Source organism: Eleutherodactylus coqui, chromosome 7, assembly GCF_035609145.1.
Source record: "Eleutherodactylus coqui strain aEleCoq1 chromosome 7, aEleCoq1.hap1, whole genome shotgun sequence".
NCBI classification, from domain to species: domain Eukaryota; kingdom Metazoa; phylum Chordata; class Amphibia; order Anura; family Eleutherodactylidae; genus Eleutherodactylus; species Eleutherodactylus coqui.
The window spans coordinates 48936724-48959160 of record NC_089843.1 but is presented as its reverse complement, the minus strand read 5'-3'; the positions used below and the strand labels follow the sequence as shown (position 1 = coordinate 48959160).

Here is a 22437-nt window from a genome sequence, read left to right as displayed (position 1 = left end):
AAAAAGGAATATAGAATTGGTCAAAAATATTGTGGGACTCTTTCAAAATGCAGGCTTCATAGCTCAGGGGTTAGAGCACTGGTCTTGTAAACCAGGGGTCGTGAGTTCGATTCTCACTGAGGCCAAATTTTCTTAGTAAAGGCTATCGTGAACATCAAACCTTCTGAAAGTGGTTTTTGCCTATGAGAAAGGATCTTTCAACACTTTCTCTTTACAGCCCTCTGAATGCCAAAATCAAAAAGTCGAGATTTTATAGTCCTTTAATCTCACTTCAACAATTAAGCTCTTAACATGACCCAATTCTCTTCTGGTTGCAGAAAATTTTCATCGCCATGTAGGTCACTGTGACTGCATGCTCTTACCCTGGGAGCGAGACCTTGAATGCCACTTTACACAGGTGGGATATACCTTGAATGGAATGTGTTATCAGAACAATACCTATTGCTTGAATCAAAGTTTGATGTCACGCATAATTTTTAAATAATTTTAATGATTTGGGAAATTAAAATCTTGCAGTTTTCACTCTTTCCACCTAGCCCTATTATTCTGCTCTGTAGAAATCGCTTTTTAGTAGTGATCTGATTGTCATTACAGGCAGAATTACAAATATAGATAAAACCTTTTGTATTAATCAAAATGGATCACACCATTCACATTAGATCATGTGCACAACTCACTCAAACCTTTACTTGCAGGATTCCCTTAACACAGGTTAGCACATGCTTGGAGCACACTATCAGACGAACAATGCCTTCTCTCCCGTCTATTGTTTTGAAGCGCTTTTAGTTGCTTGCTTAGTCAAAAAAGATAAACCTTTTTTGTTGATGCTTACGATGATCTTTGGTATCTCACCAAAATCTGCAAGCTGCCGAATGGTTGAGCGGTCTGGGGGACTACGTTCAGGTTGTATGCTCTCCTGGACTTGTGGGTTCAAATACCGCTTCTGGCAGCTCAGTTTTGCTTAAATATTACCCAGGATGTTTTAGCAATTGCTACATGAAAATATTTTCAGAATAAAAAGACCTTCTGGTAAGAATGAAGAAAAAGGATTGTAGTGCCAAGCAGCACGAGGATTACCGAGGCATTAAGAACTGGGGCTTAACATCTTAGTCTAGGCTGATGGTGAAAAGAGCTGTTTTGGAACCATGTTAGTAGAACCAATGTGGCTGTTCTCAAGAAGCTAAATATTCTAGTACATAAGATGCTTTTTAATGGTGAATTGATGTTACTACCAGCTTTCAAATCTGCTTAGGTTTTTTCCAACAGGGTTCTATCAGAACATAACTAAAAGAAAAGATATGCACACATACTGGGCTGATGTGAGCGCTTTGCTTTTAAACCTGCAATTTGAATCAAGGAAGGAAAAAGTCCTTCAAAACTTTTTCTGTTCAACCCTCTGACTATTAAATCCTCAACTAATATAAAGCAGTGCTGCACCAGGGAATGAAAAACTGCTCCAGGCTTTATATTTCATCCCAAGAATTGGACTCTTAGCACGACCAAACTTTCTTTGAGTTTCGCAATTTTTTCGACTTGTGTATTTGAGGATGGCCGCATGATCTTTTCAGGAAGCATGGGTTCATTCCTACTTATGACATTCTAAGATTTTTGAAAAAGGAATATAGAATTGGTCAAAAATATTGTGGGACTCTTTCAAAATGCAGGCTTCATAGCTCAGGGGTTAGAGCACTGGTCTTGTAAACCAGGGGTCGTGAGTTCGATTCTCACTGAGGCCAAATTTTCTTAGTAAAGGCTATCGTGAACATCAAACCTTCTGAAAGTGGTTTTTGCCTATGAGAAAGGATCTTTCAACACTTTCTCTTTACAGCCCTCTGAATGCCAAAATCAAAAAGTCGAGATTTTATAGTCCTTTAATCTCACTTCAACAATTAAGCTCTTAACATGACCCAATTCTCTTCTGGTTGCAGAAAATTTTCATCGCCATGTAGGTCACTGTGACTGCATGCTCTTACCCTGGGAGCGAGACCTTGAATGCCACTTTACACAGGTGGGATATACCTTGAATGGAATGTGTTATCAGAACAATACCTATTGCTTGAATCAAAGTTTGATGTCACGCATAATTTTTAAATAATTTTAATGATTTGGGAAATTAAAATCTTGCAGTTTTCACTCTTTCCACCTAGCCCTATTATTCTGCTCTGTAGAAATCGCTTTTTAGTAGTGATCTGATTGTCATTACAGGCAGAATTACAAATATAGATAAAACCTTTTGTATTAATCAAAATGGATCACACCATTCACATTAGATCATGTGCACAACTCACTCAAACCTTTACTTGCAGGATTCCCTTAACACAGGTTAGCACATGCTTGGAGCACACTATCAGACGAACAATGCCTTCTCTCCCGTCTATTGTTTTGAAGCGCTTTTAGTTGCTTGCTTAGTCAAAAAAGATAAACCTTTTTTGTTGATGCTTACGATGATCTTTGGTATCTCACCAAAATCTGCAAGCTGCCGAATGGTTGAGCGGTCTGGGGGACTACGTTCAGGTTGTATGCTCTCCTGGACTTGTGGGTTCAAATACCGCTTCTGGCAGCTCAGTTTTGCTTAAATATTACCCAGGATGTTTTAGCAATTGCTACATGAAAATATTTTCAGAATAAAAAGACCTTCTGGTAAGAATGAAGAAAAAGGATTGTAGTGCCAAGCAGCACGAGGATTACCGAGGCATTAAGAACTGGGGCTTAACATCTTAGTCTAGGCTGATGGTGAAAAGAGCTGTTTTGGAACCATGTTAGTAGAACCAATGTGGCTGTTCTCAAGAAGCTAAATATTCTAGTACATAAGATGCTTTTTAATGGTGAATTGATGTTACTACCAGCTTTCAAATCTGCTTAGGTTTTTTCCAACAGGGTTCTATCAGAACATAACTAAAAGAAAAGATATGCACACATACTGGGCTGATGTGAGCGCTTTGCTTTTAAACCTGCAATTTGAATCAAGGAAGGAAAAAGTCCTTCAAAACTTTTTCTGTTCAACCCTCTGACTATTAAATCCTCAACTAATATAAAGCAGTGCTGCACCAGGGAATGAAAAACTGCTCCAGGCTTTATATTTCATCCCAAGAATTGGACTCTTAGCACGACCAAACTTTCTTTGAGTTTCGCAATTTTTTCGACTTGTGTATTTGAGGATGGCCGCATGATCTTTTCAGGAAGCATGGGTTCATTCCTACTTATGACATTCTAAGATTTTTGAAAAAGGAATATAGAATTGGTCAAAAATATTGTGGGACTCTTTCAAAATGCAGGCTTCATAGCTCAGGGGTTAGAGCACTGGTCTTGTAAACCAGGGGTCGTGAGTTCGATTCTCACTGAGGCCAAATTTTCTTAGTAAAGGCTATCGTGAACATCAAACCTTCTGAAAGTGGTTTTTGCCTATGAGAAAGGATCTTTCAACACTTTCTCTTTACAGCCCTCTGAATGCCAAAATCAAAAAGTCGAGATTTTATAGTCCTTTAATCTCACTTCAACAATTAAGCTCTTAACATGACCCAATTCTCTTCTGGTTGCAGAAAATTTTCATCGCCATGTAGGTCACTGTGACTGCATGCTCTTACCCTGGGAGCGAGACCTTGAATGCCACTTTACACAGGTGGGATATACCTTGAATGGAATGTGTTATCAGAACAATACCTATTGCTTGAATCAAAGTTTGATGTCACGCATAATTTTTAAATAATTTTAATGATTTGGGAAATTAAAATCTTGCAGTTTTCACTCTTTCCACCTAGCCCTATTATTCTGCTCTGTAGAAATCGCTTTTTAGTAGTGATCTGATTGTCATTACAGGCAGAATTACAAATATAGATAAAACCTTTTGTATTAATCAAAATGGATCACACCATTCACATTAGATCATGTGCACAACTCACTCAAACCTTTACTTGCAGGATTCCCTTAACACAGGTTAGCACATGCTTGGAGCACACTATCAGACGAACAATGCCTTCTCTCCCGTCTATTGTTTTGAAGCGCTTTTAGTTGCTTGCTTAGTCAAAAAAGATAAACCTTTTTTGTTGATGCTTACGATGATCTTTGGTATCTCACCAAAATCTGCAAGCTGCCGAATGGTTGAGCGGTCTGGGGGACTACGTTCAGGTTGTATGCTCTCCTGGACTTGTGGGTTCAAATACCGCTTCTGGCAGCTCAGTTTTGCTTAAATATTACCCAGGATGTTTTAGCAATTGCTACATGAAAATATTTTCAGAATAAAAAGACCTTCTGGTAAGAATGAAGAAAAAGGATTGTAGTGCCAAGCAGCACGAGGATTACCGAGGCATTAAGAACTGGGGCTTAACATCTTAGTCTAGGCTGATGGTGAAAAGAGCTGTTTTGGAACCATGTTAGTAGAACCAATGTGGCTGTTCTCAAGAAGCTAAATATTCTAGTACATAAGATGCTTTTTAATGGTGAATTGATGTTACTACCAGCTTTCAAATCTGCTTAGGTTTTTTCCAACAGGGTTCTATCAGAACATAACTAAAAGAAAAGATATGCACACATACTGGGCTGATGTGAGCGCTTTGCTTTTAAACCTGCAATTTGAATCAAGGAAGGAAAAAGTCCTTCAAAACTTTTTCTGTTCAACCCTCTGACTATTAAATCCTCAACTAATATAAAGCAGTGCTGCACCAGGGAATGAAAAACTGCTCCAGGCTTTATATTTCATCCCAAGAATTGGACTCTTAGCACGACCAAACTTTCTTTGAGTTTCGCAATTTTTTCGACTTGTGTATTTGAGGATGGCCGCATGATCTTTTCAGGAAGCATGGGTTCATTCCTACTTATGACATTCTAAGATTTTTGAAAAAGGAATATAGAATTGGTCAAAAATATTGTGGGACTCTTTCAAAATGCAGGCTTCATAGCTGAGGGGTTAGAGCACTGGTCTTGTAAACCAGGGGTCGTGAGTTCGATTCTCACTGAGGCCAAATTTTCTTAGTAAAGGCTATCGTGAACATCAAACCTTCTGAAAGTGGTTTTTGCCTATGAGAAAGGATCTTTCAACACTTTCTCTTTACAGCCCTCTGAATGCCAAAATCAAAAAGTCGAGATTTTATAGTCCTTTAATCTCACTTCAACAATTAAGCTCTTAACATGACCCAATTCTCTTCTGGTTGCAGAAAATTTTCATCGCCATGTAGGTCACTGTGACTGCATGCTCTTACCCTGGGAGCGAGACCTTGAATGCCACTTTACACAGGTGGGATATACCTTGAATGGAATGTGTTATCAGAACAATACCTATTGCTTGAATCAAAGTTTGATGTCACGCATAATTTTTAAATAATTTTAATGATTTGGGAAATTAAAATCTTGCAGTTTTCACTCTTTCCACCTAGCCCTATTATTCTGCTCTGTAGAAATCGCTTTTTAGTAGTGATCTGATTGTCATTACAGGCAGAATTACAAATATAGATAAAACCTTTTGTATTAATCAAAATGGATCACACCATTCACATTAGATCATGTGCACAACTCACTCAAACCTTTACTTGCAGGATTCCCTTAACACAGGTTAGCACATGCTTGGAGCACACTATCAGACGAACAATGCCTTCTCTCCCGTCTATTGTTTTGAAGCGCTTTTAGTTGCTTGCTTAGTCAAAAAAGATAAACCTTTTTTGTTGATGCTTACGATGATCTTTGGTATCTCACCAAAATCTGCAAGCTGCCGAATGGTTGAGCGGTCTGGGGGACTACGTTCAGGTTGTATGCTCTCCTGGACTTGTGGGTTCAAATACCGCTTCTGGCAGCTCAGTTTTGCTTAAATATTACCCAGGATGTTTTAGCAATTGCTACATGAAAATATTTTCAGAATAAAAAGACCTTCTGGTAAGAATGAAGAAAAAGGATTGTAGTGCCAAGCAGCACGAGGATTACCGAGGCATTAAGAACTGGGGCTTAACATCTTAGTCTAGGCTGATGGTGAAAAGAGCTGTTTTGGAACCATGTTAGTAGAACCAATGTGGCTGTTCTCAAGAAGCTAAATATTCTAGTACATAAGATGCTTTTTAATGGTGAATTGATGTTACTACCAGCTTTCAAATCTGCTTAGGTTTTTTCCAACAGGGTTCTATCAGAACATAACTAAAAGAAAAGATATGCACACATACTGGGCTGATGTGAGCGCTTTGCTTTTAAACCTGCAATTTGAATCAAGGAAGGAAAAAGTCCTTCAAAACTTTTTCTGTTCAACCCTCTGACTATTAAATCCTCAACTAATATAAAGCAGTGCTGCACCAGGGAATGAAAAACTGCTCCAGGCTTTATATTTCATCCCAAGAATTGGACTCTTAGCACGACCAAACTTTCTTTGAGTTTCGCAATTTTTTCGACTTGTGTATTTGAGGATGGCCGCATGATCTTTTCAGGAAGCATGGGTTCATTCCTACTTATGACATTCTAAGATTTTTGAAAAAGGAATATAGAATTGGTCAAAAATATTGTGGGACTCTTTCAAAATGCAGGCTTCATAGCTCAGGGGTTAGAGCACTGGTCTTGTAAACCAGGGGTCGTGAGTTCGATTCTCACTGAGGCCAAATTTTCTTAGTAAAGGCTATCGTGAACATCAAACCTTCTGAAAGTGGTTTTTGCCTATGAGAAAGGATCTTTCAACACTTTCTCTTTACAGCCCTCTGAATGCCAAAATCAAAAAGTCGAGATTTTATAGTCCTTTAATCTCACTTCAACAATTAAGCTCTTAACATGACCCAATTCTCTTCTGGTTGCAGAAAATTTTCATCGCCATGTAGGTCACTGTGACTGCATGCTCTTACCCTGGGAGCGAGACCTTGAATGCCACTTTACACAGGTGGGATATACCTTGAATGGAATGTGTTATCAGAACAATACCTATTGCTTGAATCAAAGTTTGATGTCACGCATAATTTTTAAATAATTTTAATGATTTGGGAAATTAAAATCTTGCAGTTTTCACTCTTTCCACCTAGCCCTATTATTCTGCTCTGTAGAAATCGCTTTTTAGTAGTGATCTGATTGTCATTACAGGCAGAATTACAAATATAGATAAAACCTTTTGTATTAATCAAAATGGATCACACCATTCACATTAGATCATGTGCACAACTCACTCAAACCTTTACTTGCAGGATTCCCTTAACACAGGTTAGCACATGCTTGGAGCACACTATCAGACGAACAATGCCTTCTCTCCCGTCTATTGTTTTGAAGCGCTTTTAGTTGCTTGCTTAGTCAAAAAAGATAAACCTTTTTTGTTGATGCTTACGATGATCTTTGGTATCTCACCAAAATCTGCAAGCTGCCGAATGGTTGAGCGGTCTGGGGGACTACGTTCAGGTTGTATGCTCTCCTGGACTTGTGGGTTCAAATACCGCTTCTGGCAGCTCAGTTTTGCTTAAATATTACCCAGGATGTTTTAGCAATTGCTACATGAAAATATTTTCAGAATAAAAAGACCTTCTGGTAAGAATGAAGAAAAAGGATTGTAGTGCCAAGCAGCACGAGGATTACCGAGGCATTAAGAACTGGGGCTTAACATCTTAGTCTAGGCTGATGGTGAAAAGAGCTGTTTTGGAACCATGTTAGTAGAACCAATGTGGCTGTTCTCAAGAAGCTAAATATTCTAGTACATAAGATGCTTTTTAATGGTGAATTGATGTTACTACCAGCTTTCAAATCTGCTTAGGTTTTTTCCAACAGGGTTCTATCAGAACATAACTAAAAGAAAAGATATGCACACATACTGGGCTGATGTGAGCGCTTTGCTTTTAAACCTGCAATTTGAATCAAGGAAGGAAAAAGTCCTTCAAAACTTTTTCTGTTCAACCCTCTGACTATTAAATCCTCAACTAATATAAAGCAGTGCTGCACCAGGGAATGAAAAACTGCTCCAGGCTTTATATTTCATCCCAAGAATTGGACTCTTAGCACGACCAAACTTTCTTTGAGTTTCGCAATTTTTTCGACTTGTGTATTTGAGGATGGCCGCATGATCTTTTCAGGAAGCATGGGTTCATTCCTACTTATGACATTCTAAGATTTTTGAAAAAGGAATATAGAATTGGTCAAAAATATTGTGGGACTCTTTCAAAATGCAGGCTTCATAGCTGAGGGGTTAGAGCACTGGTCTTGTAAACCAGGGGTCGTGAGTTCGATTCTCACTGAGGCCAAATTTTCTTAGTAAAGGCTATCGTGAACATCAAACCTTCTGAAAGTGGTTTTTGCCTATGAGAAAGGATCTTTCAACACTTTCTCTTTACAGCCCTCTGAATGCCAAAATCAAAAAGTCGAGATTTTATAGTCCTTTAATCTCACTTCAACAATTAAGCTCTTAACATGACCCAATTCTCTTCTGGTTGCAGAAAATTTTCATCGCCATGTAGGTCACTGTGACTGCATGCTCTTACCCTGGGAGCGAGACCTTGAATGCCACTTTACACAGGTGGGATATACCTTGAATGGAATGTGTTATCAGAACAATACCTATTGCTTGAATCAAAGTTTGATGTCACGCATAATTTTTAAATAATTTTAATGATTTGGGAAATTAAAATCTTGCAGTTTTCACTCTTTCCACCTAGCCCTATTATTCTGCTCTGTAGAAATCGCTTTTTAGTAGTGATCTGATTGTCATTACAGGCAGAATTACAAATATAGATAAAACCTTTTGTATTAATCAAAATGGATCACACCATTCACATTAGATCATGTGCACAACTCACTCAAACCTTTACTTGCAGGATTCCCTTAACACAGGTTAGCACATGCTTGGAGCACACTATCAGACGAACAATGCCTTCTCTCCCGTCTATTGTTTTGAAGCGCTTTTAGTTGCTTGCTTAGTCAAAAAAGATAAACCTTTTTTGTTGATGCTTACGATGATCTTTGGTATCTCACCAAAATCTGCAAGCTGCCGAATGGTTGAGCGGTCTGGGGGACTACGTTCAGGTTGTATGCTCTCCTGGACTTGTGGGTTCAAATACCGCTTCTGGCAGCTCAGTTTTGCTTAAATATTACCCAGGATGTTTTAGCAATTGCTACATGAAAATATTTTCAGAATAAAAAGACCTTCTGGTAAGAATGAAGAAAAAGGATTGTAGTGCCAAGCAGCACGAGGATTACCGAGGCATTAAGAACTGGGGCTTAACATCTTAGTCTAGGCTGATGGTGAAAAGAGCTGTTTTGGAACCATGTTAGTAGAACCAATGTGGCTGTTCTCAAGAAGCTAAATATTCTAGTACATAAGATGCTTTTTAATGGTGAATTGATGTTACTACCAGCTTTCAAATCTGCTTAGGTTTTTTCCAACAGGGTTCTATCAGAACATAACTAAAAGAAAAGATATGCACACATACTGGGCTGATGTGAGCGCTTTGCTTTTAAACCTGCAATTTGAATCAAGGAAGGAAAAAGTCCTTCAAAACTTTTTCTGTTCAACCCTCTGACTATTAAATCCTCAACTAATATAAAGCAGTGCTGCACCAGGGAATGAAAAACTGCTCCAGGCTTTATATTTCATCCCAAGAATTGGACTCTTAGCACGACCAAACTTTCTTTGAGTTTCGCAATTTTTTCGACTTGTGTATTTGAGGATGGCCGCATGATCTTTTCAGGAAGCATGGGTTCATTCCTACTTATGACATTCTAAGATTTTTGAAAAAGGAATATAGAATTGGTCAAAAATATTGTGGGACTCTTTCAAAATGCAGGCTTCATAGCTCAGGGGTTAGAGCACTGGTCTTGTAAACCAGGGGTCGTGAGTTCGATTCTCACTGAGGCCAAATTTTCTTAGTAAAGGCTATCGTGAACATCAAACCTTCTGAAAGTGGTTTTTGCCTATGAGAAAGGATCTTTCAACACTTTCTCTTTACAGCCCTCTGAATGCCAAAATCAAAAAGTCGAGATTTTATAGTCCTTTAATCTCACTTCAACAATTAAGCTCTTAACATGACCCAATTCTCTTCTGGTTGCAGAAAATTTTCATCGCCATGTAGGTCACTGTGACTGCATGCTCTTACCCTGGGAGCGAGACCTTGAATGCCACTTTACACAGGTGGGATATACCTTGAATGGAATGTGTTATCAGAACAATACCTATTGCTTGAATCAAAGTTTGATGTCACGCATAATTTTTAAATAATTTTAATGATTTGGGAAATTAAAATCTTGCAGTTTTCACTCTTTCCACCTAGCCCTATTATTCTGCTCTGTAGAAATCGCTTTTTAGTAGTGATCTGATTGTCATTACAGGCAGAATTACAAATATAGATAAAACCTTTTGTATTAATCAAAATGGATCACACCATTCACATTAGATCATGTGCACAACTCACTCAAACCTTTACTTGCAGGATTCCCTTAACACAGGTTAGCACATGCTTGGAGCACACTATCAGACGAACAATGCCTTCTCTCCCGTCTATTGTTTTGAAGCGCTTTTAGTTGCTTGCTTAGTCAAAAAAGATAAACCTTTTTTGTTGATGCTTACGATGATCTTTGGTATCTCACCAAAATCTGCAAGCTGCCGAATGGTTGAGCGGTCTGGGGGACTACGTTCAGGTTGTATGCTCTCCTGGACTTGTGGGTTCAAATACCGCTTCTGGCAGCTCAGTTTTGCTTAAATATTACCCAGGATGTTTTAGCAATTGCTACATGAAAATATTTTCAGAATAAAAAGACCTTCTGGTAAGAATGAAGAAAAAGGATTGTAGTGCCAAGCAGCACGAGGATTACCGAGGCATTAAGAACTGGGGCTTAACATCTTAGTCTAGGCTGATGGTGAAAAGAGCTGTTTTGGAACCATGTTAGTAGAACCAATGTGGCTGTTCTCAAGAAGCTAAATATTCTAGTACATAAGATGCTTTTTAATGGTGAATTGATGTTACTACCAGCTTTCAAATCTGCTTAGGTTTTTTCCAACAGGGTTCTATCAGAACATAACTAAAAGAAAAGATATGCACACATACTGGGCTGATGTGAGCGCTTTGCTTTTAAACCTGCAATTTGAATCAAGGAAGGAAAAAGTCCTTCAAAACTTTTTCTGTTCAACCCTCTGACTATTAAATCCTCAACTAATATAAAGCAGTGCTGCACCAGGGAATGAAAAACTGCTCCAGGCTTTATATTTCATCCCAAGAATTGGACTCTTAGCACGACCAAACTTTCTTTGAGTTTCGCAATTTTTTCGACTTGTGTATTTGAGGATGGCCGCATGATCTTTTCAGGAAGCATGGGTTCATTCCTACTTATGACATTCTAAGATTTTTGAAAAAGGAATATAGAATTGGTCAAAAATATTGTGGGACTCTTTCAAAATGCAGGCTTCATAGCTCAGGGGTTAGAGCACTGGTCTTGTAAACCAGGGGTCGTGAGTTCGATTCTCACTGAGGCCAAATTTTCTTAGTAAAGGCTATCGTGAACATCAAACCTTCTGAAAGTGGTTTTTGCCTATGAGAAAGGATCTTTCAACACTTTCTCTTTACAGCCCTCTGAATGCCAAAATCAAAAAGTCGAGATTTTATAGTCCTTTAATCTCACTTCAACAATTAAGCTCTTAACATGACCCAATTCTCTTCTGGTTGCAGAAAATTTTCATCGCCATGTAGGTCACTGTGACTGCATGCTCTTACCCTGGGAGCGAGACCTTGAATGCCACTTTACACAGGTGGGATATACCTTGAATGGAATGTGTTATCAGAACAATACCTATTGCTTGAATCAAAGTTTGATGTCACGCATAATTTTTAAATAATTTTAATGATTTGGGAAATTAAAATCTTGCAGTTTTCACTCTTTCCACCTAGCCCTATTATTCTGCTCTGTAGAAATCGCTTTTTAGTAGTGATCTGATTGTCATTACAGGCAGAATTACAAATATAGATAAAACCTTTTGTATTAATCAAAATGGATCACACCATTCACATTAGATCATGTGCACAACTCACTCAAACCTTTACTTGCAGGATTCCCTTAACACAGGTTAGCACATGCTTGGAGCACACTATCAGACGAACAATGCCTTCTCTCCCGTCTATTGTTTTGAAGCGCTTTTAGTTGCTTGCTTAGTCAAAAAAGATAAACCTTTTTTGTTGATGCTTACGATGATCTTTGGTATCTCACCAAAATCTGCAAGCTGCCGAATGGTTGAGCGGTCTGGGGGACTACGTTCAGGTTGTATGCTCTCCTGGACTTGTGGGTTCAAATACCGCTTCTGGCAGCTCAGTTTTGCTTAAATATTACCCAGGATGTTTTAGCAATTGCTACATGAAAATATTTTCAGAATAAAAAGACCTTCTGGTAAGAATGAAGAAAAAGGATTGTAGTGCCAAGCAGCACGAGGATTACCGAGGCATTAAGAACTGGGGCTTAACATCTTAGTCTAGGCTGATGGTGAAAAGAGCTGTTTTGGAACCATGTTAGTAGAACCAATGTGGCTGTTCTCAAGAAGCTAAATATTCTAGTACATAAGATGCTTTTTAATGGTGAATTGATGTTACTACCAGCTTTCAAATCTGCTTAGGTTTTTTCCAACAGGGTTCTATCAGAACATAACTAAAAGAAAAGATATGCACACATACTGGGCTGATGTGAGCGCTTTGCTTTTAAACCTGCAATTTGAATCAAGGAAGGAAAAAGTCCTTCAAAACTTTTTCTGTTCAACCCTCTGACTATTAAATCCTCAACTAATATAAAGCAGTGCTGCACCAGGGAATGAAAAACTGCTCCAGGCTTTATATTTCATCCCAAGAATTGGACTCTTAGCACGACCAAACTTTCTTTGAGTTTCGCAATTTTTTCGACTTGTGTATTTGAGGATGGCCGCATGATCTTTTCAGGAAGCATGGGTTCATTCCTACTTATGACATTCTAAGATTTTTGAAAAAGGAATATAGAATTGGTCAAAAATATTGTGGGACTCTTTCAAAATGCAGGCTTCATAGCTCAGGGGTTAGAGCACTGGTCTTGTAAACCAGGGGTCGTGAGTTCGATTCTCACTGAGGCCAAATTTTCTTAGTAAAGGCTATCGTGAACATCAAACCTTCTGAAAGTGGTTTTTGCCTATGAGAAAGGATCTTTCAACACTTTCTCTTTACAGCCCTCTGAATGCCAAAATCAAAAAGTCGAGATTTTATAGTCCTTTAATCTCACTTCAACAATTAAGCTCTTAACATGACCCAATTCTCTTCTGGTTGCAGAAAATTTTCATCGCCATGTAGGTCACTGTGACTGCATGCTCTTACCCTGGGAGCGAGACCTTGAATGCCACTTTACACAGGTGGGATATACCTTGAATGGAATGTGTTATCAGAACAATACCTATTGCTTGAATCAAAGTTTGATGTCACGCATCATTTTTAAATAATTTTAATGATTTGGGAAATTAAAATCTTGCAGTTTTCACTCTTTCCACCTAGCCCTATTATTCTGCTCTGTAGAAATCGCTTTTTAGTAGTGATCTGATTGTCATTACAGGCAGAATTACAAATATAGATAAAACCTTTTGTATTAATCAAAATGGATCACACCATTCACATTAGATCATGTGCACAACTCACTCAAACCTTTACTTGCAGGATTCCCTTAACACAGGTTAGCACATGCTTGGAGCACACTATCAGACGAACAATGCCTTCTCTCCCGTCTATTGTTTTGAAGCGCTTTTAGTTGCTTGCTTAGTCAAAAAAGATAAACCTTTTTTGTTGATGCTTACGATGATCTTTGGTATCTCACCAAAATCTGCAAGCTGCCGAATGGTTGAGCGGTCTGGGGGACTACGTTCAGGTTGTATGCTCTCCTGGACTTGTGGGTTCAAATACCGCTTCTGGCAGCTCAGTTTTGCTTAAATATTACCCAGGATGTTTTAGCAATTGCTACATGAAAATATTTTCAGAATAAAAAGACCTTCTGGTAAGAATGAAGAAAAAGGATTGTAGTGCCAAGCAGCACGAGGATTACCGAGGCATTAAGAACTGGGGCTTAACATCTTAGTCTAGGCTGATGGTGAAAAGAGCTGTTTTGGAACCATGTTAGTAGAACCAATGTGGCTGTTCTCAAGAAGCTAAATATTCTAGTACATAAGATGCTTTTTAATGGTGAATTGATGTTACTACCAGCTTTCAAATCTGCTTAGGTTTTTTCCAACAGGGTTCTATCAGAACATAACTAAAAGAAAAGATATGCACACATACTGGGCTGATGTGAGCGCTTTGCTTTTAAACCTGCAATTTGAATCAAGGAAGGAAAAAGTCCTTCAAAACTTTTTCTGTTCAACCCTCTGACTATTAAATCCTCAACTAATATAAAGCAGTGCTGCACCAGGGAATGAAAAACTGCTCCAGGCTTTATATTTCATCCCAAGAATTGGACTCTTAGCACGACCAAACTTTCTTTGAGTTTCGCAATTTTTTCGACTTGTGTATTTGAGGATGGCCGCATGATCTTTTCAGGAAGCATGGGTTCATTCCTACTTATGACATTCTAAGATTTTTGAAAAAGGAATATAGAATTGGTCAAAAATATTGTGGGACTCTTTCAAAATGCAGGCTTCATAGCTCAGGGGTTAGAGCACTGGTCTTGTAAACCAGGGGTCGTGAGTTCGATTCTCACTGAGGCCAAATTTTCTTAGTAAAGGCTATCGTGAACATCAAACCTTCTGAAAGTGGTTTTTGCCTATGAGAAAGGATCTTTCAACACTTTCTCTTTACAGCCCTCTGAATGCCAAAATCAAAAAGTCGAGATTTTATAGTCCTTTAATCTCACTTCAACAATTAAGCTCTTAACATGACCCAATTCTCTTCTGGTTGCAGAAAATTTTCATCGCCATGTAGGTCACTGTGACTGCATGCTCTTACCCTGGGAGCGAGACCTTGAATGCCACTTTACACAGGTGGGATATACCTTGAATGGAATGTGTTATCAGAACAATACCTATTGCTTGAATCAAAGTTTGATGTCACGCATAATTTTTAAATAATTTTAATGATTTGGGAAATTAAAATCTTGCAGTTTTCACTCTTTCCACCTAGCCCTATTATTCTGCTCTGTAGAAATCGCTTTTTAGTAGTGATCTGATTGTCATTACAGGCAGAATTACAAATATAGATAAAACCTTTTGTATTAATCAAAATGGATCACACCATTCACATTAGATCATGTGCACAACTCACTCAAACCTTTACTTGCAGGATTCCCTTAACACAGGTTAGCACATGCTTGGAGCACACTATCAGACGAACAATGCCTTCTCTCCCGTCTATTGTTTTGAAGCGCTTTTAGTTGCTTGCTTAGTCAAAAAAGATAAACCTTTTTTGTTGATGCTTACGATGATCTTTGGTATCTCACCAAAATCTGCAAGCTGCCGAATGGTTGAGCGGTCTGGGGGACTACGTTCAGGTTGTATGCTCTCCTGGACTTGTGGGTTCAAATACCGCTTCTGGCAGCTCAGTTTTGCTTAAATATTACCCAGGATGTTTTAGCAATTGCTACATGAAAATATTTTCAGAATAAAAAGACCTTCTGGTAAGAATGAAGAAAAAGGATTGTAGTGCCAAGCAGCACGAGGATTACCGAGGCATTAAGAACTGGGGCTTAACATCTTAGTCTAGGCTGATGGTGAAAAGAGCTGTTTTGGAACCATGTTAGTAGAACCAATGTGGCTGTTCTCAAGAAGCTAAATATTCTAGTACATAAGATGCTTTTTAATGGTGAATTGATGTTACTACCAGCTTTCAAATCTGCTTAGGTTTTTTCAACAGGGTTCTATCAGAACATAACTAAAAGAAAAGATATGCACACATAATGGATCACACCATTCACATTAGATCATGTGCACAACTCACTCAAACCTTTACTTGCAGGATTCCCTTAACACAGGTTAGCACATGCTTGGAGCACACTATCAGACGAACAATGCCTTCTCTCCCGTCTATTGTTTTGAAGCGCTTTTAGTTGCTTGCTTAGTCAAAAAAGATAAACCTTTTTTGTTGATGCTTACGATGATCTTTGGTATCTCACCAAAATCTGCAAGCTGCCGAATGGTTGAGCGGTCTGGGGGACTACGTTCAGGTTGTATGCTCTCCTGGACTTGTGGGTTCAAATACCGCTTCTGGCAGCTCAGTTTTGCTTAAATATTACCCAGGATGTTTTAGCAATTGCTACATGAAAATATTTTCAGAATAAAAAGACCTTCTGGTAAGAATGAAGAAAAAGGATTGTAGTGCCAAGCAGCACGAGGATTACCGAGGCATTAAGAACTGGGGCTTAACATCTTAGTCTAGGCTGATGGTGAAAAGAGCTGTTTTGGAACCATGTTAGTAGAACCAATGTGGCTGTTCTCAAGAAGCTAAATATTCTAGTACATAAGATGCTTTTTAATGGTGAATTGATGTTACTACCAGCTTTCAAATCTGCTTAGGTTTTTTCCAACAGGGTTCTATCAGAACATAACTAAAAGAAAAGATATGCACACATACTGGGCTGATGTGAGCGCTTTGCTTTTAAACCTGCAATTTGAATCAAGGAAGGAAAAAGTCCTTCAAAACTTTTTCTGTTCAACCCTCTGACTATTAAATCCTCAACTAATATAAAGCAGTGCTGCACCAGGGAATGAAAAACTGCTCCAGGCTTTATATTTCATCCCAAGAATTGGACTCTTAGCACGACCAAACTTTCTTTGAGTTTCGCAATTTTTTCGACTTGTGTATTTGAGGATGGCCGCATGATCTTTTCAGGAAGCATGGGTTCATTCCTACTTATGACATTCTAAGATTTTTGAAAAAGGAATATAGAATTGGTCAAAAATATTGTGGGACTCTTTCAAAATGCAGGCTTCATAGCTCAGGGGTTAGAGCACTGGTCTTGTAAACCAGGGGTCGTGAGTTCGATTCTCACTGAGGCCAAATTTTCTTAGTAAAGGCTATCGTGAACATCAAACCTTCTGAAAGTGGTTTTTGCCTATGAGAAAGGATCTTTCAACACTTTCTCTTTACAGCCCTCTGAATGCCAAAATCAAAAAGTCGAGATTTTATAGTCCTTTAATCTCACTTCAACAATTAAGCTCTTAACATGACCCAATTCTCTTCTGGTTGCAGAAAATTTTCATCGCCATGTAGGTCACTGTGACTGCATGCTCTTACCCTGGGAGCGAGACCTTGAATGCCACTTTACACAGGTGGGATATACCTTGAATGGAATGTGTTATCAGAACAATACCTATTGCTTGAATCAAAGTTTGATGTCACGCATAATTTTTAAATAATTTTAATGATTTGGGAAATTAAAATCTTGCAGTTTTCACTCTTTCCACCTAGCCCTATTATTCTGCTCTGTAGAAATCGCTTTTTAGTAGTGATCTGATTGTCATTACAGGCAGAATTACAAATATAGATAAAACCTTTTGTATTAATCAAAATGGATCACACCATTCACATTAGATCATGTGCACAACTCACTCAAACCTTTACTTGCAGGATTCCCTTAACACAGGTTAGCACATGCTTGGAGCACACTATCAGACGAACAATGCCTTCTCTCCCGTCTATTGTTTTGAAGCGCTTTTAGTTGCTTGCTTAGTCAAAAAAGATAAACCTTTTTTGTTGATGCTTACGATGATCTTTGGTATCTCACCAAAATCTGCAAGCTGCCGAATGGTTGAGCGGTCTGGGGGACTACGTTCAGGTTGTATGCTCTCCTGGACTTGTGGGTTCAAATACCGCTTCTGGCAGCTCAGTTTTGCTTAAATATTACCCAGGATGTTTTAGCAATTGCTACATGAAAATATTTTCAGAATAAAAAGACCTTCTGGTAAGAATGAAGAAAAAGGATTGTAGTGCCAAGCAGCACGAGGATTACCGAGGCATTAAGAACTGGGGCTTAACATCTTAGTCTAGGCTGATGGTGAAAAGAGCTGTTTTGGAACCATGTTAGTAGAACCAATGTGGCTGTTCTCAAGAAGCTAAATATTCTAGTACATAAGATGCTTTTTAATGGTGAATTGATGTTACTACCAGCTTTCAAATCTGCTTAGGTTTTTTCCAACAGGGTTCTATCAGAACATAACTAAAAGAAAAGATATGCACACATACTGGGCTGATGTGAGCGCTTTGCTTTTAAACCTGCAATTTGAATCAAGGAAGGAAAAAGTCCTTCAAAACTTTTTCTGTTCAACCCTCTGACTATTAAATCCTCAACTAATATAAAGCAGTGCTGCACCAGGGAATGAAAAACTGCTCCAGGCTTTATATTTCATCCCAAGAATTGGACTCTTAGCACGACCAAACTTTCTTTGAGTTTCGCAATTTTTTCGACTTGTGTATTTGAGGATGGCCGCATGATCTTTTCAGGAAGCATGGGTTCATTCCTACTTATGACATTCTAAGATTTTTGAAAAAGGAATATAGAATTGGTCAAAAATATTGTGGGACTCTTTCAAAATGCAGGCTTCATAGCTCAGGGGTTAGAGCACTGGTCTTGTAAACCAGGGGTCGTGAGTTCGATTCTCACTGAGGCCAAATTTTCTTAGTAAAGGCTATCGTGAACATCAAACCTTCTGAAAGTGGTTTTTGCCTATGAGAAAGGATCTTTCAACACTTTCTCTTTACAGCCCTCTGAATGCCAAAATCAAAAAGTCGAGATTTTATAGTCCTTTAATCTCACTTCAACAATTAAGCTCTTAACATGACCCAATTCTCTTCTGGTTGCAGAAAATTTTCATCGCCATGTAGGTCACTGTGACTGCATGCTCTTACCCTGGGAGCGAGACCTTGAATGCCACTTTACACAGGTGGGATATACCTTGAATGGAATGTGTTATCAGAACAATACCTATTGCTTGAATCAAAGTTTGATGTCACGCATAATTTTTAAATAATTTTAATGATTTGGGAAATTAAAATCTTGCAGTTTTCACTCTTTCCACCTAGCCCTATTATTCTGCTCTGTAGAAATCGCTTTTTAGTAGTGATCTGATTGTCATTACAGGCAGAATTACAAATATAGATAAAACCTTTTGTATTAATCAAAATGGATCACACCATTCACATTAGATCATGTGCACAACTCACTCAAACCTTTACTTGCAGGATTCCCTTAACACAGGTTAGCACATGCTTGGAGCACACTATCAGACGAACAATGCCTTCTCTCCCGTCTATTGTTTTGAAGCGCTTTTAGTTGCTTGCTTAGTCAAAAAAGATAAACCTTTTTTGTTGATGCTTACGATGATCTTTGGTATCTCACCAAAATCTGCAAGCTGCCGAATGGTTGAGCGGTCTGGGGGACTACGTTCAGGTTGTATGCTCTCCTGGACTTGTGGGTTCAAATACCGCTTCTGGCAGCTCAGTTTTGCTTAAATATTACCCAGGATGTTTTAGCAATTGCTACATGAAAATATTTTCAGAATAAAAAGACCTTCTGGTAAGAATGAAGAAAAAGGATTGTAGTGCCAAGCAGCACGAGGATTACCGAGGCATTAAGAACTGGGGCTTAACATCTTAGTCTAGGCTGATGGTGAAAAGAGCTGTTTTGGAACCATGTTAGTAGAACCAATGTGGCTGTTCTCAAGAAGCTAAATATTCTAGTACATAAGATGCTTTTTAATGGTGAATTGATGTTACTACCAGCTTTCAAATCTGCTTAGGTTTTTTCCAACAGGGTTCTATCAGAACATAACTAAAAGAAAAGATATGCACACATACTGGGCTGATGTGAGCGCTTTGCTTTTAAACCTGCAATTTGAATCAAGGAAGGAAAAAGTCCTTCAAAACTTTTTCTGTTCAACCCTCTGACTATTAAATCCTCAACTAATATAAAGCAGTGCTGCACCAGGGAATGAAAAACTGCTCCAGGCTTTATATTTCATCCCAAGAATTGGACTCTTAGCACGACCAAACTTTCTTTGAGTTTCGCAATTTTTTCGACTTGTGTATTTGAGGATGGCCGCATGATCTTTTCAGGAAGCATGGGTTCATTCCTACTTATGACATTCTAAGATTTTTGAAAAAGGAATATAGAATTGGTCAAAAATATTGTGGGACTCTTTCAAAATGCAGGCTTCATAGCTCAGGGGTTAGAGCACTGGTCTTGTAAACCAGGGGTCGTGAGTTCGATTCTCACTGAGGCCAAATTTTCTTAGTAAAGGCTATCGTGAACATCAAACCTTCTGAAAGTGGTTTTTGCCTATGAGAAAGGATCTTTCAACACTTTCTCTTTACAGCCCTCTGAATGCCAAAATCAAAAAGTCGAGATTTTATAGTCCTTTAATCTCACTTCAACAATTAAGCTCTTAACATGACCCAATTCTCTTCTGGTTGCAGAAAATTTTCATCGCCATGTAGGTCACTGTGACTGCATGCTCTTACCCTGGGAGCGAGACCTTGAATGCCACTTTACACAGGTGGGATATACCTTGAATGGAATGTGTTATCAGAACAATACCTATTGCTTGAATCAAAGTTTGATGTCACGCATAATTTTTAAATAATTTTAATGATTTGGGAAATTAAAATCTTGCAGTTTTCACTCTTTCCACCTAGCCCTATTATTCTGCTCTGTAGAAATCGCTTTTTAGTAGTGATCTGATTGTCATTACAGGCAGAATTACAAATATAGATAAAACCTTTTGTATTAATCAAAATGGATCACACCATTCACATTAGATCATGTGCACAACTCACTCAAACCTTTACTTGCAGGATTCCCTTAACACAGGTTAGCACATGCTTGGAGCACACTATCAGACGAACAATGCCTTCTCTCCCGTCTATTGTTTTGAAGCGCTTTTAGTTGCTTGCTTAGTCAAAAAAGATAAACCTTTTTTGTTGATGCTTACGATGATCTTTGGTATCTCACCAAAATCTGCAAGCTGCCGAATGGTTGAGCGGTCTGGGGGACTACGTTCAGGTTGTATGCTCTCCTGGACTTGTGGGTTCAAATACCGCTTCTGGCAGCTCAGTTTTGCTTAAATATTACCCAGGATGTTTTAGCAATTGCTACATGAAAATATTTTCAGAATAAAAAGACCTTCTGGTAAGAATGAAGAAAAAGGATTGCAGTGCCAAGCAGCACGAGGATTACCGAGGCATTAAGAACTGGGGCTTAACATCTTAGTCTAGGCTGATGGTGAAAAGAGCTGTTTTGGAACCATGTTAGTAGAACCAATGTGGCTGTTCTCAAGAAGCTAAATATTCTAGTACATAAGATGCTTTTTAATGGTGAATTGATGTTACTACCAGCTTTCAAATCTGCTTAGGTTTTTTCCAACAGGGTTCTATCAGAACATAACTAAAAGAAAAGATATGCACACATACTGGGCTGATGTGAGCGCTTTGCTTTTAAACCTGCAATTTGAATCAAGGAAGGAAAAAGTCCTTCAAAACTTTTTCTGTTCAACCCTCTGACTATTAAATCCTCAACTAATATAAAGCAGTGCTGCACCAGGGAATGAAAAACTGCTCCAGGCTTTATATTTCATCCCAAGAATTGGACTCTTAGCACGACCAAACTTTCTTTGAGTTTCGCAATTTTTTCGACTTGTGTATTTGAGGATGGCCGCATGATCTTTTCAGGAAGCATGGGTTCATTCCTACTTATGACATTCTAAGATTTTTGAAAAAGGAATATAGAATTGGTCAAAAATATTGTGGGACTCTTTCAAAATGCAGGCTTCATAGCTCAGGGGTTAGAGCACTGGTCTTGTAAACCAGGGGTCGTGAGTTCGATTCTCACTGAGGCCAAATTTTCTTAGTAAAGGCTATCGTGAACATCAAACCTTCTGAAAGTGGTTTTTGCCTATGAGAAAGGATCTTTCAACACTTTCTCTTTACAGCCCTCTGAATGCCAAAATCAAAAAGTCGAGATTTTATAGTCCTTTAATCTCACTTCAACAATTAAGCTCTTAACATGACCCAATTCTCTTCTGGTTGCAGAAAATTTTCATCGCCATGTAGGTCACTGTGACTGCATGCTCTTACCCTGGGAGCGAGACCTTGAATGCCACTTTACACAGGTGGGATATACCTTGAATGGAATGTGTTATCAGAACAATACCTATTGCTTGAATCAAAGTTTGATGTCACGCATCATTTTTAAATAATTTTAATGATTTGGGAAATTAAAATCTTGCAGTTTTCACTCTTTCCACCTAGCCCTATTATTCTGCTCTGTAGAAATCGCTTTTTAGTAGTGATCTGATTGTCATTACAGGCAGAATTACAAATATAGATAAAACCTTTTGTATTAATCAAAATGGATCACACCATTCACATTAGATCATGTGCACAACTCACTCAAACCTTTACTTGCAGGATTCCCTTAACACAGGTTAGCACATGCTTGGAGCACACTATCAGACGAACAATGCCTTCTCTCCCGTCTATTGTTTTGAAGCGCTTTTAGTTGCTTGCTTAGTCAAAAAAGATAAACCTTTTTTGT

At 38.5% G+C, this 22437-nt stretch overlaps 12 non-coding genes across 12 annotated transcripts; all 12 read left to right on the top strand.

Annotated features, from left to right (window-relative positions):
- The first annotated feature begins 52 nt into the window (after positions 1-52).
- On the top strand, positions 53-125 carry TRNAT-UGU (transfer RNA threonine (anticodon UGU)). The gene has a single exon. It is a non-coding gene; the product is annotated as a tRNA-Thr (tRNA).
- Positions 126-1663: 1538 nt separating this feature from the next.
- On the top strand, positions 1664-1736 carry TRNAT-UGU (transfer RNA threonine (anticodon UGU)). Its single transcript has one exon. It is a non-coding gene; the product is annotated as a tRNA-Thr (tRNA).
- Positions 1737-3274: 1538 nt separating this feature from the next.
- Positions 3275-3347, top strand: TRNAT-UGU (transfer RNA threonine (anticodon UGU)). The gene has a single exon. It is a non-coding gene; the product is annotated as a tRNA-Thr (tRNA).
- Positions 3348-6496: 3149 nt separating this feature from the next.
- Positions 6497-6569, top strand: TRNAT-UGU (transfer RNA threonine (anticodon UGU)). Its single transcript has one exon. It is a non-coding gene; the product is annotated as a tRNA-Thr (tRNA).
- A 3149-nt stretch (positions 6570-9718) lies between these two features.
- Positions 9719-9791, top strand: TRNAT-UGU (transfer RNA threonine (anticodon UGU)). Its single transcript has one exon. It is a non-coding gene; the product is annotated as a tRNA-Thr (tRNA).
- A 1538-nt stretch (positions 9792-11329) lies between these two features.
- TRNAT-UGU (transfer RNA threonine (anticodon UGU)) lies at positions 11330-11402 on the top strand. Its single transcript has one exon. It is a non-coding gene; the product is annotated as a tRNA-Thr (tRNA).
- Positions 11403-12940: 1538 nt separating this feature from the next.
- On the top strand, positions 12941-13013 carry TRNAT-UGU (transfer RNA threonine (anticodon UGU)). The gene has a single exon. It is a non-coding gene; the product is annotated as a tRNA-Thr (tRNA).
- A 1538-nt stretch (positions 13014-14551) lies between these two features.
- TRNAT-UGU (transfer RNA threonine (anticodon UGU)) lies at positions 14552-14624 on the top strand. The gene has a single exon. It is a non-coding gene; the product is annotated as a tRNA-Thr (tRNA).
- A 2210-nt stretch (positions 14625-16834) lies between these two features.
- Positions 16835-16907, top strand: TRNAT-UGU (transfer RNA threonine (anticodon UGU)). The gene has a single exon. It is a non-coding gene; the product is annotated as a tRNA-Thr (tRNA).
- A 1538-nt stretch (positions 16908-18445) lies between these two features.
- On the top strand, positions 18446-18518 carry TRNAT-UGU (transfer RNA threonine (anticodon UGU)). The gene has a single exon. It is a non-coding gene; the product is annotated as a tRNA-Thr (tRNA).
- A 1538-nt stretch (positions 18519-20056) lies between these two features.
- TRNAT-UGU (transfer RNA threonine (anticodon UGU)) lies at positions 20057-20129 on the top strand. Its single transcript has one exon. It is a non-coding gene; the product is annotated as a tRNA-Thr (tRNA).
- Positions 20130-21667: 1538 nt separating this feature from the next.
- TRNAT-UGU (transfer RNA threonine (anticodon UGU)) lies at positions 21668-21740 on the top strand. Its single transcript has one exon. It is a non-coding gene; the product is annotated as a tRNA-Thr (tRNA).
- Positions 21741-22437: the final 697 nt, after the last annotated feature.